The following is a 19,606-nucleotide window of genomic DNA, read 5'->3' as shown; positions in this document are numbered from 1 at the left end:
GTGCAGCGCCAGCTATTAAGTTTTGACAATTTGACGTGAAAAGGGATATTTGAGAACTTTATGAAATACAAGAAAATAATAGGTACCTGCCAAATCAAATTTTGTGAGCGCGCAGCGCGAGCAGAAAATGTTAATATTCAGAAGATAACACATAAATTTTTACAGAGCACTTTTCACAAATCAATTTGTAAATCAAACAAAATAATGACAGTTCGAATATCCGAGCTGGAATATGTTTTGCATACTGACCTCAAACTTTGATATTTAAGCTCCATATTGAGCAAGATATATAAATCACCTAAAAGGCAATGCGAAGTGCGAAGCGCGAGCGAAAATTTGTAAAATTATTTTCCAAGTCTTACACTCATCTTATTTTATTCACTCGTCTTCCTCCTCTTATGATTCCCCTTCCTTTTTCTCCTCTGTTTTTCCTTTTTTTTTCTTTCTTTCCCCCTTTTTTCTTTTTTTTGCTCCGCCAATAGGGCCCCTCGGGCCCCCTGGATCCGCCTATGCACTCGGTCCAATTGACAGTTTGTCCAATACCCTCTTGGTACAAAGTTGGTCTAATACCCACTTGGTCCAATGCCCATTTGGTCTAATGTGTATAAATATATGCAATCACGTGGTAATAACAGGTGTACACGTCCCTCAGCTCTTGCCCCATACACCCCACACACCTTTACCCCTTTTGTGAACATTATTGACTTTCTCAATATCAGATATATAATAACTTTTTCTTCAGATCTGAAAATTGAAAATTTGATTTTTTTTTCGTTAAATAACATATTTGTTCCAAATGCAAAAAAAAAAACGAACAAGACGCAACATGAAATATAACAAGGACTAAAAAAGGTTACAATTCAATTGATTACAAACAGAAATACTAATAATTACATGTCCACATTAACTGACACCTTGTACAAGAGAGAAAGAGAGAGATAGAGAAGGGAGTGATGGAGATTGATAAACAAATACTTATAAAAAAACGCAATCTAAATAAAAACGAAACACCAGAATACGGCTCCTCAAAAATAATAAATATTTAATGAACATTACTCTGCCAAATTTGATTGGTCTTTATTTCAATATCAGAGTCATAAAAACACCCCTAGTAAAAAAAGAATCAAGGACAAAAAAATTAAAAATCCAATATCTGATTACATTCATTGGATAACTCTGAACAAAAAAGGGGAAAAACAAGAAGAGGAGAAATCTAAGATGTATTTTTTTTGTTTTGTTTTGCATTTTGTTCTAAAAAATTACAAGAGTTAAGCCACGGGCATGCAGATATAACTCAAACTTAAGTGTCCGAAACCTGTCTTGCTTGTTTTTTCTCTCGGTTTTTTTCAGCAATGCATCAGAATCGTTAGGCACATATTTAACATAAATACTTTGATGGCCATAAATTCTGTTCTAACACATTTTAGATCGTTCCCACAACTGGCACTATATGTTTAAGCTAGCTCGATTTTATTAAACCACTTTGTTGATGATGATATGGGTAGTAGACTTTAAATGAGAAGCATGTGATTATCTGAATTACAGTTATGTCGTTCTGAACCTCCAAAGCGTGGATGGGGGAGGGGAGGGGGGGGGGTATGCAGGCGCATCCAATAAAAATCATGAGCGATGACCTTTATTCGTTTCTTTTTTTTTTGCTTGTCAAATTTGTCGGGTACGAAATGTGTTGCTTGTCGAAATTTTCAGGCACATTCGAACCCCGTCAAAGTCAAGCTCTGACACTCTTTTGGAAATTCAAATACCTGATGGAGCTGCATCTGAAGGGGAGCAAATTTAAGTGTCACATTCGCAAAGCATGAGGATTAGTTTCACATTACTTGATGGACAAATTTAACATGATTATATTTTCATGAGGAGAAAAAATTGCAACACCAAAAGGGCTTAAATTTGAGAAAACTTGGCATAAGCAAAATGCGTCACAGGGACGGTTATCAAAATCAGGCGGTATGTTTCCTTTTTTTTACGGGGATGGGAATGGGAACTCATTCACCCCCTGGATCCGGGCCTCGAAATTATTTTGCCCACAGGAGCTCCGGACCCCAATATGAATATTCATGAGTGTCGTCTTTGGAATAAATGTACGCATGCGCGTGGATTTCATCTTTACAAAATTGTGGTAACCATCTAAAAATAACATACTTGCAAACAATGATGAATGAAAAAGCGGTAGACTTGAGCAAGGAGAATTACCTCCTTAACTCGAGGGAGTGGATCGACGGTCTGGCAAGAAAATGGTGAATGCCGGGCCAGGCCATCCGCCAATATTTTGAGATTTAGACCTAAAACCAGGACATTCTATAACTTTTTGTAAGCACGATTGTAACTACTTTTATTCTCGCCTCAAAGTCTCAAAATTCTCGCCTCAAATTCTATCAACAAGTGGAATGCCTCTGGCCGTCTCACCTGCATCACGCGATTCAATATAGCAGCAGTGCTGATTTTGAAAACTACTATAACTCGCACAAGATGTTCAGTGATACTTGGTTACTCTTATTTCCACGTTTTATGAACTAGACCAATACACTTATAGAGATATGATGGCAATTCAACAAATACCCCCAACGTGGCCAAAGTTCTTTGACCTTACATGACCTTTGACCTTGATCATGTGACCTGAAACTCGCACAGGATGTTCAGTGATACTTGATTACTATTATGTCCAAGTTTTATGAACTAGACCAACACACTTTCAAATTTATGGCTGTAATTCAACAAATACCCCAATTTGGCCAAAGTTCATTGACCCTAAATGACCTTTGACCTTGATCATGTGACCTGAAACTTGCACAGGATGTTCAGTAATACTTGATTACTATTATGTCCAAGTTTCATGAATCAGATCCATAAACTTTCAAAGTTATGATGGTAATTCAACAGATACCCCCAATTCGGCCAAAGTTCATTGACCCTAAATGACCTTTGACCTTGGTCATGTGATGTGAAACTCATGCAGGATGTTCAGTGATACTTGATTAACCTTATGTATAAGTTTCATGAACTAGGTCCATATATTTTCTAAGTTATGATGACATTTCAAAAACTTAACCTTAGGTTAAGATTTTGATGTTGATTCCCCCAACATGGTCTAAGTTCATTGACCCTAAATGACCTTTGACCTTGGTCATGTGACATGAAACTCAGGCAGGATGTTCAGTAATACTTGATTAACCTTATGGCCAAGTTTCATGAACTAGGTCCATATACTTTCCTAGTTACGCTGTCATTTCAAAAACTTAACCTCAGGTTAAGATTTGGTGTTGACGCCGCCGTCGCCGTCGCCGCCGCCGTCGGAAAAGCGGCGCCTATAGTCTCACTCTGCTATGCAGGTGAGACAAAAAGGGATAGTTTTTGTCTCACCTGCATAGCAGAGTGAGACTATAGGCGCCGCTTTTCCGACGGCGGCGGCGGCGTCAACACCAAATCTTAACCTGAGGTTAAGTTTTTGAAATGACAAATTAACTTAGAAAGTATATGGACCTAGTTCATTAAACTTGGCCATAAGGTTAATCAAGTATTACTGAACATTTTGCCTGAGTTTCATGTCACATGACCAAGGTCAAACGTCATTTAGGGTCAATGAACTTAGACCATGTTGGGGGAATCAACATCAAAATCTTAACCTAAGGTTAAGTTTTTGAAATGTCATCATAACTTAGAAAATATATGGACCTAGTTCATGAAACTTATACATAAGGTTAATTAAGTATCACTGAACATCCTGCATGAGTTTCACGTCACATGACCAAGGTCAAAGGTCATTTAGGGTCAATGAACTTTGGCCGAATTGGGGGTATCTGTTGAATTACCATCATAACTTTGAAAGTTTATGGATCTGATTCATGAAACTTAGACATAATAGTAATCAAGTATTATTGAACATCCTGTGCAAGTTTCAGGTCACATGATGAAAGTCAAAGGTCATTTAGGGTCAATGAACTTTGGCAAAATTGGGGTATTTGATGAATTACAGCCATAAATTTGAAAGTGTGTTGGTCTAGTTCATAAAACTTGGACATAAGAGTAATAAAGTATCACTGAACATCCTGTGCACATTTTAGGTCACATGACCAAGGTCAAAGGTCAATGAACTTTGGCCATAATGGGGGTATCTGTTGAATTACCATCGTAACTTTGAAAGTTGATGGATCTGACTCTTGAAACTTGGACATAAGACTAATCAAGTATCACTGAACATCCTGTGCGAGTTTCAGGTCACATGATCAAGGTCAAAGGTCATGTAAGGTCAAAGAACTTTGGCCACGTTGGGGGTATTTGTTGAATTGCCATCATATCTCTATAAGTATATTGGTCTAGTTCATAACACGTGGAAATAAGAGTAACCAAGTATCACTGAACATCTTGTGCGAGTTATAGTAGTTTTCAAAATTAGCACTGCTGCTATATTGAATCGCGTGATGCAGGTGAGACGGCCAGAGGCATTCCCCTTGTTTCATATTATATCCCAGTTACCATGGTTACACGAGCCGTTGTCAGTTATTATGTAATAGCCTTTCGATATTTTGACGCCCGGGGAGAAAAGTTGGTAGGCATGGTAGGAGAAAATTGCAGACGGGCGATAAACAAACAAATTATCTACTTCAGAACTTCATTATCGGGCTTCAATATTTTGACATTCCAGATGTTTTACTTTTTTACAATTTAGCCGCTCCCATTCATTCATCATTTTAGAACTGCAATGAACATGTACAACAACGATGCTTCATTTATTTATTTATTTACTTTTATTTTTATATTTTTTAGCACGATGCATGTTTTGCCTCGGTATCATTAACGAGTTTCAGACAACGCTACGGGGACGGATTCTACAACAGGGAAAAATCTATTGAAAATGCTCGTCAAATCACAATGAACAGCTGAGAGCTCTTTGTCGAAAATTGGTGAAACGGGACAACTGATCGTTTTAAGATTCTGAGCTGATGGAAAATTGCGAATATGTCGCTTGTCCAGAGTCCAGAGGAGTGTTTCATCAGTATTTTTGTCCGACAAGTTGTCAGATCGGACAACTTTCATTGATTTTGATTGGCTGAGAAGCACAGTTCAAATGGTAACTGCCGGATAAAATAGGGCTTTTTAGATAAAACGTCCGACAAGTCCCTCCATGAAACAATCCCCAGGACGGAACTGCTATTAGGATTCACCGATTTTCGACGAACTCGTCATGAAGGGATTTTGACAATAGATTTTCTATGTTGTAGAATCCCTCCCCGTCGCGATTGCGAAACTCCCTTTTTATCGATATAGGGCCATAATACTACCACCATCCTCGTAATCAATGATTCTTGGGTGGAGTGTTTCTCTGACACCTCACTTTATTTATATGATCGTGACATATGTTGTTTCCTGCAGTGCTTAACAAAGAATATCACACCTTTTAATTTGAGCATCTGTTTCAATTTTGTTTCAATTTCAGAGGTTGATAATTGAATCAACACACATCTCATTATTCTTGCTTATAACACACACGCTTAGAGACAAACCTCAAATATAGATGCATGTATATGTAAAATATAAACGGCAATAATCATGAACGCAAAATCTGTTTTGGCGTTTTACATTGTCTCTCGTATTTTTCTCTTTCATCTAAACCGACGCTAAAAATATATACATACAGAATATTTTAGAGGGTACTAGCAGATCCGGGGGGGGGGGGGGGGGGGGCACAGCGAAAGGAGGTCTGGATAATAATTCATCTGTGGAACTTCGCAGGTTTCTACTATATATGTTTGAGAGTATTTTAATATCAAGTATAACGGTTTCATAGTGCTTTTTCAGACATGTTTTTGCATCAAATACTACAAAGTTTTCAAGTTTAAAAATCACTATGTTGTCCCCCAATATCTATAGGGGCGATCGCGCTGCCCCCAGGTTCGACGCCTCTGTTTCAAGTAGAGTGATTTTACTCTATTCTATGCAATACTCTATTGTGTAGACTAAATTATATTCTTTTGCAGCCTTTCTGCATGTTGCTTATTCTATATTCAGGAATTTAAACATATTGTAGATTTACAATTTTGGAAGTTCATAATTAATTACTCCAAATGCTTGACTTCACCTCGAAAATCTTCCCTCGGTCATTAAATTCCCTGAAATCATTTTGAAGGGGGTTGGTGCGATTTTTATTTTTTATTTTGCTATGTACGCCGGTGTCAACGTGTATAACAGCACTCACGACCTGATTGGTGTTACACAAGTAGATTAAATGGTTATGAAAAACGTTCTCAACATACTCAAGCATTTCAAAATTGTGATTTTTTTTGGGGCTCGGTCGATACGCTCCGTCGCATAATATTAGGGATTTTGGGGGGCTGGGGCGGGGACTAGTGGCTTGGTCAGATCAGGATAGTGCTGCCCACGATGGGCCATTTCCGATGTACTGAATAAACCAACATCAGAAAATTTCTCAAGCCCCACCAAAATCTTTAATCTAGAACCGCGCCTACACAATCATAATAAGGGCAAATAGCATAAGACGTACTGATGAACATAAAATATTAGAAAGGTATACAATGACCCCAATGTTTTGATTAAATACCAGAATAAACCTGTAATAGTTTTGACATAATAGTAATGCAAATCAAGTCACATATAGTAAATTATGGAGGACCTATTTTGCAGACTTCGTACATCTATTTACAGAAAATAAAATATTGTGCCAAATTCTACCTTCACCCATCCCGAGATAGAGTGGGTCTACAACAAAAGAGGATGGTTTTGTGGACAAAAAAATGGGTATCAATCTTTAGCTGTCAAGTTCACCCAAGCCAAAATATGATTGAAAGAAAGAGAATCTCAAAGCATTTTGCTGAAAAATTCATTTAAATCGATATTGATTTAAAAATAATGACATTATACCATAAACTTCTTTTTCACAGAACAATTAGTTAAATACACAACTCAACCACAATGATAATTATGCAAATGGAGAGACGATGTTATCACTCACTTTATTTTATTCTATTATTATCATATGAAATGTCTTAATTTCTTTCCTCATGAAAACGTTAAACAAGGTTTGATTCATCCTTGTAATTGCGGAATTGTTGTCAATGTAACATATTGTGATTCATTGAAGATATATTGTGCTTATAACTTTTGTGAAATTACGACGGAAATTAAAAAAGATGTCATTATTTTACATGCAAACGAATATCATTATCACGAATATCCTGAAAAAATTGGTTCCGTGGCGTACCTGAAAAAAAACTTCGTGAGGAGGGGCAAAGAGGGAAAAAAAAACGACGACGGAGGCGAAAAATTAAACAAAACTTGTGTGCGTGTGTTTGGGGGAGGGGCTCTAGCAGTCTCCTGTCCCGTCAGGTATACGCAAGTGTTTAATCTCTTGAAAGTGTCTAATTGTAAATGTTATTCTCAAGCTAGGAGCAAGACATATTCGAATTCAAAATGTTTTATTTCATTTTCAACAGAACAAAATAAAATGGTCGTATATAATCACAATGACTTTTGGAAATGAAACTTAAACAAACAATATGGAAAGAGGTAGGTACAGTATTCAGAAGTAAAACAAAGTATTATAAAAGCAAGTTATCATAAACATTATAAAGATCTGAGAAAATGGAGGGATCAACTTAAAAATCATTATAGTGTGTGCAACCCTCTAAATAATTATTGTAGAATGATAATAATGATCTATATAATCCCTTAATAACTTACTTTTGTGATTGATAGATTGATCCCGGTCTACCACCTACCCCAGAGGCTGCCGATCATAAATGAATGACTGTCAAATCGGTCTGTATAAATCTGGCACTGCTCAGCCAAAGTAATGCTCAATCTATCCACAAATCCAATTTTAAATGAAAGATGGCCTTAAACAGAAGCCACACCGTCATAATTATATCAGATTCCCGAATCAGAATCATATATAAAGTCTTAGACACGCGAAAAGGCAACCATTCTGATGAAGAAGGAAATGATTTCTCCGGTAATTTACGACTCGAAAATGGCGTCTAAAAATTGCACAAATGTGTTGACCCTCGCATTGGTATGGTACGACCTAGTAGGAAGTGGGAATTCCCAAAGAAGGTTTCACCATTGCTATACCGCCATGGTTTACCTTTAAACAAAAAGACGGTGTCTCGTCGAGATCAGCTAGGCGTTCAATTCAATTCAGTTCCTAGTTTTTTTTTAAAGAAAGAAATCAAATATTTTACACAACCTAAAGGTTGAAATTAGCATAATCAAAATCTTTGTGCTCACATGCTTGCCTATATCATATTATTCTTCTAATGTGCACCGCTTAGAATCATTATTTTGCACTAGCAGCAATTACATGTGGCAGCACAGGGGTAGGAGTCCTTTTTCTTTATCAAGGTGTGTGTGTGGGGGGGGGGTGTGACACCCACAAATGTAATAATCGCCCACAAATGTAATAACGCCCACAAATGTAATAACACTTTACCCACAAATGTGATAACGCCCATAAATGTAATAACACTTTACCCACAAATGTAATAATGCACTTTACCCACAAATGAAATAATTTTTGATCGCCCACAAATGTAATAATGACTTTACCCACAAATGTAATCAATTTGAAGGGATTTTTGGCGAATCCGTTCTAAACTAAAATCCTATAGTAATACGTTCATATAGCCCAAAAGTGCAAAGTCTTTTTTCCAGACCCGGTTAATTAAAAAATTATGACATAAGTCCAAAGTCTTTTTCCAGACCCGGTTGTTTAAACAATTATAATATAAGTGCAAAGTCTTTTTTCCAGACCTGGTTATTTCAAAAATTATAATATAAGTCCAAACTAAGATACGATAATGATATTCCAGTGGAATAAAAATGAGAATCGAGCTTAGTCTTTTCTCCAGACCCAGTTAATTAAAACTGGTGGAATTAATGTCTTTGTAGTTGTTTTAACTTATACGGCGCGTATTGTGAATGAATGTACTAAGATAATTGAGAATCAAGCATATTCTTTTCTCCAGACCCGGTAACTAAAAACTAAAACCCTATAGTAATGCTTTCATATAGTGCAAAAGTGCTAAGTCTTTTTTCCAGACTCGGTTAATTCAAAAATTATAATATAAGTTCAAAGTCTTTTTTCCAGACCCGGTTGTTTCAAAAATTATAATATAAGTCCAAATTCTTTTTTCCAGACCCAGTTATTTCAAAAATTATAATATAAGTGCAAAGTCTTTTTTCCAGACCCGGTTATTTTGAACATTATAATATAAGTCCAAACTAAGATACGATAATGATATTCCCGTGGAATAAAAATGAGAATCAAGCTTAGTCTTTTCTCCAGACCCAGTTAATTAAAACTGGTGGAATTAATGTCTTTGTTGTTGTTTTAACTTATACGGCGCGTATTGTGAATAAATGCGCTAAGATAATTGAGAATCAAGCATAGTCTTTTCTCCAGACCCGGTTACTTAAAACTAAAAACTCAAACCCTTTACCCACAAATATAATAATGCACTTTACCCACAAATGTAATAATTTTTGATCGCCCACAAACCCACAAATGTTATAAATTTGAAGGGATTTTTGGCGAATCTGTTCTAAACAGAGTGCTGCACTCAACCCAGGTGAGGTAAATGGGTACCGGTAGGAAGTGTGCGCTATGAACGCCTAGCTTAGCCGGGTAATATAGGAGCGCCTTGAGCACCTAACATGGTGGATATGTGCGCAATATAAATACCCTATATTATTATTATTAAACTAAAACCCTATAGTAATGCGTTCATATAGCGCAAAGTCACAGTCTTTTTTCCCCAGACCCAGTTATAAAAACATTTAAACAATTTTCCAAATAAAGATCCCAAAATTAATTCTTCTTAATGTTGAATAACGTTGTTGTTATCTTGGGTTTAAAGGCGCTTATCATTCAGATATGAATATTTACGCCTATGATTAATTTGTCTTATTTTTGTTGTTATAAACATAGAAGTTTAGCGTAGTCTTTTCTTCAGACCCAAATATTTCAAATAGCAAATAATAATAATAAAAAAAAAAGACCCAACAACCTTATTGATGTTGAACAAAATGTAAATATATCATATTCTTTCCTCCAGACCCAGTTATAAAAAAAATCATTCAAAAACAAAACAACAACAACAACAACCAAAAACAGGCCCCGCAATCTTTTCAACATTGAACAGCTTCTTCTTCTTCTTCTTTCCTTGGTTGGCAACCAGTCAGGATTGACTATTTTTGCCACAGCTTTTGTTCATTTTCAATAGCTTATTACTTTTTTTCCTTTTCCATCCTTTTTTTTCTTCTCTCTCTTTTTTTTTCTTTTTCCTTCCTTTTCTTTTATTTTCTTTTTTCCCCTTCTTTTTCCTTTTTTCCTTTTCTTTTCTTATTTTTCTTTTCTTCTGTTTTCTTTTCTTCTCATTTTTCTTCTTTTTTGTCTTTTTCCCTCTTATTTTTTTTCTATTCTTTTTCTTTTTTCTTTTCTTTTTTTCTTTCTTTATTAATTTTTTTCTTTTGTATGCGTTCTGTTTCTTCCAGCGCGTGTAATTTTTTTCTGCTACAGTAAGCTGCAACAGAGAAAACAAAAGTAAACTAGATTCGTGGCCTGATAAAACTTCAGGGACGGGACACCGAAAACTAAAGTATGGGATGAAAGTGCAAAAAACAAACAAAAACAAAACTTGAAAACAAAACCAAACAAACCAACAAGTAAACAACGAAACTTCTCTCTTCATCCTTATCTCCTTTCTGTCCCCCCTGACAAATCACCAAATTAAAGAACTCGGATAATTAGCAAAGGGTAAGAAAGGGGGGAAAAAAACTTCTTTCTTCCTCCTTCTTCTTCCTCTCTCTCTTCTCCCTTTTTCCCCTTTTTTCCCCTGTCCTCTTCCTTTTTTTCTTTCTTTTCTTCTTCTCCTTTTTACCACTTTTTTTCCCTTTTCCCCCGTTTTTTAAACTAAAAAAATCGGAATCCTCCCTGATAAATCACAAATTTAAAGAACCTGGAAAAATAGCAAAGAGCAAAAACGGGAAAAATTAATGGAAAAACACAGGGATCAGCGAAATATGGGAATCAGCATCGAAATATGGTGTAGTCTTTGTTCCAACCCCGGTTATTTCAAAATAGCAAATCATAAAGAACAATATTAAAAAAGACCCTACAATCTCATTGATGTTGAATAACTTGAAAATATAGCGTAGTCTTTCATCCAGACCCAGTTATAAAAATCATTAAAAACACAACAACAAAACAAAGACCCTGTAATGTTATCAACATTGAATAGCATGGAAATATGGTGTAGTCTTTGCTCCAGTTATTTCAAAATAGGGAATTATAAGAAACAATAAAAACAAACAAACAATATTAACAGAGACCCCACAATATCATTGATGTAGAATAACGTTGTTGTTATTTTGGGTTTAAAGGCGCGTATCATTCAGATATGAATATTTACGCCTATGATTAATTTGTCGTTTTTGTGGTATGCGTTATCACAGGGTTTTTATAGTTTGGAAGATGCAGGGGTCTAAGTTTTAAAATTAATGTTTCGCTTAATTTGTATTTTTAAGAGAACTGAGTTGGGTTTATAATAATATTGAAAAAAAAATCAAAGCCAAGACCAATCTTCATAATTATAATTATGAAAATTGGTCTTAGCTTTGATTTTTTTAATTTTTTAAATAAAAAAAAAAAAATCTTTTAAATAACCGGGTATAGACGAAAGAATAAGCATAATACTCGTGTTATTCCACAGGAATAAGAATATGACAAAGTCTTATGTTTTAAGGTTTAGATTATTTTTTAAATGACTGGGTCAGGTAAGACAACGCTCTAAACATGTGATTTTCTACATGGTCCTAATTTGGCGGATTGTTGGTTTTTAGATTCGTTGTTGGGGGTTGGGATTTATTGCTTTTTATTCTTGAAATAACTGTGTCTGGAGGAAAGTCTACAATCGATCTTCATGTTATTCCACAGTAATTAGATTATTGGGTATTCGTTTTAGAATATTTTTTTAACTATTTTATTTTTTTCAAATAATAACCAAGTTTGGAGAAAGGATGTTTGCTTTACCCATTCATTATTACAATGTTTTGTAGGGGTCTTAGTATTATTTAAAAAAAAATTGGTGTGGGGTAAAGACATATTTTTTTACTAGGTGCAACTTTTGAAGATTGGTCTTAGATTTGAAGTTTTTTAAATTTATTTCTTAAATAACCGGGTCTGGAGGAAAGAGTACGTTTTAAAACTCGTGTTATTCCACAAGAATATGATAGGGTCGTACGTTAGTAGATTTTATTTTCATAATTTTTTAATGATAAGGTCTGGAATAAAGACAACGCTCTAAAGGTCTGGAATAAAGACAACGCTCTAAACCTCTTTTTAAAACAGGTTGAAGGATTGTTTGGTCTTAGCTTTGGAGGTTTTTTTTATTATTACTATTAGCGTTATTTTGAAGAAAAAAAATAACTGGGTCTGGCTGAAAGACTACGATATATGTCCATGTTATCCAGCATTAATAAGATTATGGGGTCTTTATACTGTTTTTGTTGTTGTTGTATTGTTATTTATAATTTTGGAATAACAAGGTTTGGAGAAAAGACTAAGCTCGATTTTCATTTTTTTCCACTGGAATATCCTTATGGTATTTTAGTATTGACTTATATTATAATTTTTGAAATAACCGGGTCTGGAAAAAAGACTGAACTTATATTATAATTTTTGAAACAACCGTGTCTGGAAAAAAGACTTTGGACTTATATTATATTTTTTTGATTAACTGGGTCTGGAAAAAGGCTTTGCACTTTTGTGCTATATCAACGCATTTCTATAGGGTTTTAGTTTTTAGTAACCGTGTCTGGAGAAAAGACTATGTTTGATTCTGAATTTACTCTTTGCGCATATATTCTCAATATGCGCCGTATAAGTTAAAACAACAACAAAGACATTAATTCCACCAGTTTTAATTAACTGGGTCTGGAGAAAAGACTAAGCTCGATTCTCATTTTTATTCCACTGGAATATCATTATCGTATCTTAGTTTGGACTTATATTATATTTTTTGAAATAACCGGGTCTGGAAAAAAGACTTTCGACTTAAATAATAATTTTTGAAACAACCGGGTCTGGAAAAAAGACTTTGGACTTATATTACAATTTTTGAATTAACCGTGTCTGGAATAAAAAGACTTAGCACTTTTGCAACTATATGAAAGCATTACTATAGGGTTTTAGTTTTTAGTTACCGGGTCTGGAGAAAAGACTATGCTTGATTCTCAATTATCTTAGCGCATTTATTCACAATACGCGCCGTATAAGTTAAAACAACAACAAAGACATTAATTCCACCAGTTTTAATTAACTGGGTCTGGAGAAAAGACTAAGCTCGATTCTCATTTTTATTCCACTGGAATCTCATTATCGTATCTTAGTTGGGACTTATATTAATTTTTGAAATAACCGGGTCTGGAAAAAAGACTTTGCACTTAAATTATAATTTTTGAAACAACCGGGTCTGGAAAAAAGACTTTGGACTTATATTATGATTTTTGAAACAACCGGGTCTGGAAAAAAGACTTTGGAATTATATTACAAATTTTGAGTTAACCGGGTCTGGAAAAAAGACTTTGCACTTTTGTGCTATATGAACGTATTACTATAGGATTTCAGTTTAGAACGGATTTTCCAAAAATCCCTTTAAATTTATTACATTCGTGGGTAAAGTCATTATCACATTTGTGGGCGATCAAAAATTATTGCATTTGTGGGTAAAGTGCATTATTACATTTGTGGGTGAATTTATTACATTTGTGGGTAAAGTGTTATTACATTTGTGGGCGTTATTACATTTGTGGGTGCAACAGGGGGTGATATTATGCCTCGGTATCATTAAAGAGTTTCAGACAACGCTACGGGGACGGATTCTACAACAGGGAAAAATCTATTGAAAATGCTCGTCAAATCACAATGAACAGCTGAGAGCTCTTTGTCGAAAATTGGTGAAACGGGACAACTGATCGTTTTAAGATTCTAAGCTGATGGAAAATTGCGAATATGTCGCTTGTCCAGAGTCCAGAGGAGTGTTTCATCAGTATTTTTGTCCGACAAGTTGTCAGATCGGACAACTTTCATTGATTTTGATTGGCTGAGAAGCACAGTTCAAATGGTAACTTTTCAGGGCTTTTCAGATAAAACGTCCGACAAGTCCCTCCATGAAACAATCCCCAGGACGGAACTGCTATTAGGATTTTGACAATAGATTTTCTATGTTGTAGAATCCCTCCCCGTCGCGATTGCGAAACTCCCTTTTTATAGATATAGGGCCATAATACTACCGCCATTCTCGTAATCAATGATTCTTGGGTGGAGTTTTTCTCTGACACCTCACTTTATTTATATGATAGTGACATATGTTGTTTCCTGCAGTGCTTAACAAAGAATATCACACGTTTTAATTTGAACATCTGTTTCAATTTTGTTTCAATTTCAGAGGTTGATAATTGATTGATTGATTGATAAAAAATTAACGACACTATCAACACATGCGTGTCATATAAGTGTCGGACAGTTAATCTGGAAAGGTTACTATAATACAGTACAAATTACCCTAATGCAACTTTACAAAGGAACAGGATTATAAATTAGTAATTATCAGTAATAAATTAATACGTTAACTACTTCCCCGGGATAACTTCCCTACTCTTTACGAAAAGAGGAGTAGGTTTTTTAACGTGCAAATGGTGTGACTCTCCTTTACACGGGACCGACGGCTTAGAGTCTCCTCCGAAAGACTATAGACAATTGGAATAAAATACCATGCCCAAGGGTATACCTGTTGTTATTGGGATTCAAACGGTTTCCCACCTAAAATCTAATAAAAAGATTGATCTCCTTTACGAAATTTACAATACATAATCGTGAAATATCTCTAAATAATGTCTTAAGGTCAGAAACATCATAAAAGTTAGTACGAATATGTGCAAAATCAGCACATTCAATGAGGATGTGTTTAACTGTAAGTGTACAATTACATGATATGCATTGAGGTGGATTTTCTCCTGCAAGTAAATATGCATGTGTTAAGTGAGAATGTCCAATACGAGCACGGGTCAATACGACGTCTTCCCGTCGTTTAGCTAATGGAAGAGTATTTTGTCATTCAAGTCTTGGTTGGTGTTGATGGAGTTTATTATTAGGATTTAGATCCCATGATGTTTGCCATTTATTTCTAATATAAGTATTAACCTTTGATTTTAGATCAGTGTAAGGTATCTGTATTTCTGTTATATCCAGATCTAAAGCTTCTTTGGCTAACTTATCAGCTTTTTCATTACCTTGAATACCTGTATGGCTTGGTATCCAAACAACTATTATTCTTTTACCTAGTGTATTGATTTTATACAGAATTTCCAATAACTGAACAATATAAGGATGTTTATGATTTCTATTTTGTAATGCCGTTAAAGAAGACAAAGAATCTGTATAAATAACAAAAAGTCTACCGACACAGTTTTCTACAACACCTAAAGCCATTTTCAAAGCTAATAACTCAGCAGTATATATGGAAGAACTATCTGGCAATCTAACTTGTCTTTGTATAGGACCACTTATACAAGCCGCACCTACTTTATTCTGGTGTTTTGATCCATCTGTATAGATTGCACGATAATTACTATATTTATGTATTATTTCTCCAAATTTATTTAGGAAAACTAAATCACTTGTAAAACCCTTTTTATATGTTCTTAGTGTAAAATCAATTACTGGTTCAGCAATCATCCATGGTGGAATATTAGATATCAAGGAAGGAGCTACGTTAGTAGCATCCAGTATATGTGTTAAAGCTTCTTTAGTACGTAAAACCAAAAGTTTTGATGGCTGATGGTTTACTAGTATAAAAATTAATATATCGTGGCGTGAATGTACAATCATATGTCGGATTATGAGAGTTATTTTTTAGCTTTATCGCATAGTGTAAAGAGAGCTTTTCGTACCTTAAGCCCCAGTCACATATAGACACGGATCCTCACGGATCAACACGGCAATGCCGGCATGATCCGGGGAGGTCCGGGATCGTTTTGCCCCGGATTAAGCGTTGATGACTGTAAACACGGCATCTACACGGCATCTTCACACGGATCTACACGGACCATGCCGGCAGAGCACGTCGTCAACACGGACCTACACGTCAGCAACACGGACCTACACGTCAGCAACACGGACCAACACGTCAGCTACACGGACCAACCCGTCAGCTACAAGGACCAACACGGACCAACACGTCAGCAACACGGACCTACACGTCACCAACACGGACCAACACGTCAGCTACACGGACCAACACGTCAGCTACACGGACCAACACGTCAGCTCAAGGACCAACACGGCAGCTATATTGACCAGCACGGCAAATGAAAATCTGCTCATAATAATGAGCTGATATTTATTTATTTTTTATTATCCTTGTCGCAACATTATATTATGTTGTTTTTAAAAAAAGATATCAAAACTTAAAACTTCCTTAACCAGTAAAAACGCTGTTTTTCATACAACGCAGTTTACCGTTTTAACAGTAGTTGAGTACTTTAAATATTGAACGACAAATTTAATTTCGATTTGATTTGATATAACTTTATTGAAATCACAATAAAGGAAAGAAATTTACAAAGTCACTAGAAAACATAATAAAAATTAGATAGGCCCAGGTCATGACGCATAACTGTCGATGCAAGGCAGTAGTATAAAACTTAATGTACAATTTTGATGTAACAGGTACATAACATTTATTTTAAGAAAATGAAATGTGAAATAGTAATAACAGACAAAGTTGGGGTAAATATTAAAAAAAAATTAAAGAATTATTGATACATGCACTAAATTTACAAATATTAGGTTGGGGCCAATCTCCAAAGCGTAAGAAAATATCCTGAATCGTTAAATCATCCATTTAATCATAAATAAATTAAGCATGTTTGTGTCAACTGTTTAACAACTCCTGAAAAGTTCATAAAGTAAATAGCGTTGTAAAGATTTGATGGGAAAAAAGAACACGGACTGCCAAGGATACTCCAGGCAGCCACACGGACCTACACGGCAGCTACACGGACCTACACGGCAGCCACACGAACCTACACGGACCATCCCGGATGGCTTTGCCAACCCGGCAGTCCACGGATGACGCCGGATGTTTTTGACAGTCAAAAACTGCCGTGTTGGCCTCCCGGACGTTCAAGGACCAACACGGACCACCCCGGATCAGATCCGGGATGGTCCGGGGTGGTCCGGGCTCTATATGTGACTGGGGCTTTAGATGTAAGGGGGGTTCATTAGCCTCCACATAAAGACTCTCCATAGGAGATGTACGAAATGCTCCTAGACAAAGTCGAAGTCCTTGATTCTGTATGGGTTTCAATTTTTCAAGATATGACTTTCGAGCGGAACTATAAACTGCACTGCCATAATCAAGCTTAGATCTAACTAAAGATCTATATAAACGGAGAAGGACAATGCGATCAGCACCCCAATCCATTTTGGACACAACCTTCAAAAGATTTAAAGCTTTATGACACTTTTGTCTTACATAATCAATATGAGCTTTAAAATTGAATTTATTATCAAAGATTAAGCCTAGGTATTTAGTTTGTTGAACTACAGGAATGATAGAGCCATTTATTCTAATTTTAGGATCTGGATGTACTGATCGTTTAGTACAAAAATGTACACAAACTGTCTTGGTTTTTGAAAAGCGGAAACCATTCTCATCTGCCCACCTTTCAATTCTATTTAGACAATTTTGTAATATTGTTTCAATGGTCGACATACTTCGTGACGAACAAGAGATACAAAAGTCGTCCACAAACAAGAACTTATCAAACCTAGGATTTACAACGTCAACAATGCTATTGATCTTCAATAAGAACAAAGTAACAGAAAGTATGCTACCTTGAGGAACACCCATTTCCTGATTGTGTAATTCTGAAAAAGTTGACCCAAGGCGGACTCGAAACACACGATTCGAAAGAAAATTCTGAATGAAAATGGGCAACCTGCCCCTCAACCCAAGATTGAAAAGGTCTCTCATAATTCCATACTTCCAAGTAGTATCATAGGCCTTTTCACTCGTATGAGTATAGTATATGAAACGCTTGGATGCCCCCTTCTTTATTGTCCCCTTGGATATCCTTAAGTGAAATCACATGCCTTCACCTACGTGCAGCGGCGTAATGAGAAAAAAATTTAGGGGTTCGATATGGCGTATTGCGTAAGATTTATATATATATATTTATATATATATATATATATATAAAGTTGCAAGAGAGCGAAGCGAGCGAGCAAACATTTAGCAATTTTTATTACAAAAATCAAATTTTGTGATAGATTTTGACATAATATCATAAAATGATATCATATTTCACCCTTATTTTTTTTTCCTTTTCTCTTTTTTTTTCTTGGTCGTGCGATTTTTATTTTTTATTTTGTTATGTACGCCAGTGTCAACGTGTATAACAGCACTCACGACCTGATTGGTGTTACACAAGTAGATTAAATGGTTATGAAAAACGTTCTCAACATACTCAAGCATTTCAAAATTGTGATTTTTTTTTTGGCTCGGTCGATACGCTCCGTCGCATAATATTAGGGATTTTGGGGGGCTGGGGCGGGGACTAGCGGCTTGGTCAGATCAGGATAGTGCTGCCCACGATGGGCCATTTCCAATGTACTGAATAAATCAACATCGAAGATTTCTCAAGCCCCACCAAAATCTTAAATCTAGAACCGCGCCTACACAATCATAATAATGGCAAATAGCATAAGACGTACTGATGAATATAAAATATTAGAAAGGTATACAATTACCCTGTTGTTTTGATTAAATACCAGAATAAACCTGTAATAGTTTTGACAAAATAGTAATGCAAATCAAGTCACATATAGTAAATTATGGAGAACCTATTTTGCAGACTTCGAACACCTATTTATAGAGAATAAAATATTGTGCCAAATTCTACCTTCACCCATCCCGATATAGAGTGGGTCTACAACAAAAGAGGATGGTATTGTGGACAAAAAAAAAATGGGTATCAATCTTTAGCTGTCAAGTTCACCCAAGCCAAGATATGATTTGAAGAAAGAGAATCTCAAAGCATTTTGCTGAAAAATTCATTTAAATCGATATTGATTTAAAAATAATGACATTATACCATAAACTTCTTTTTCACAGAACAATTAGTTAAATACGCAACTCAACCACAATGATAATTATGCAAATGGAGAGACGATGTTATCACTCACTTTATTTTTTTCTATTATTATCATATGAAATGTCTTAATTTCTTTCCTCATGAAAACGTTAAACAAGGTTTGATTCATCCTTGTAATTGCGGAATTGTTGTCAATGTAACATATTGTGATTCATTGAAGATGTATTGTGCTTATAACTTTTGTGGAATTACGACAGAAATTAAAAAAGATGTCATTATTTTACATGCAAACGAATATCATTATCACGAATATCCTGAAAAAAAATGGTTCCGTGGCGTACCTGAAAAAAAACTTCGTGAGGAGGGGCAAAGAGGGGAAAAAAAAACGACGACGGAGGCGAAAAATTAAACAAAACTT

This window comes from Lytechinus pictus, chromosome 7, assembly GCF_037042905.1.
Source record: "Lytechinus pictus isolate F3 Inbred chromosome 7, Lp3.0, whole genome shotgun sequence".
Lineage (NCBI taxonomy): Eukaryota > Metazoa > Echinodermata > Echinoidea > Temnopleuroida > Toxopneustidae > Lytechinus > Lytechinus pictus.
This window is presented reverse-complemented; position numbering follows the sequence as displayed.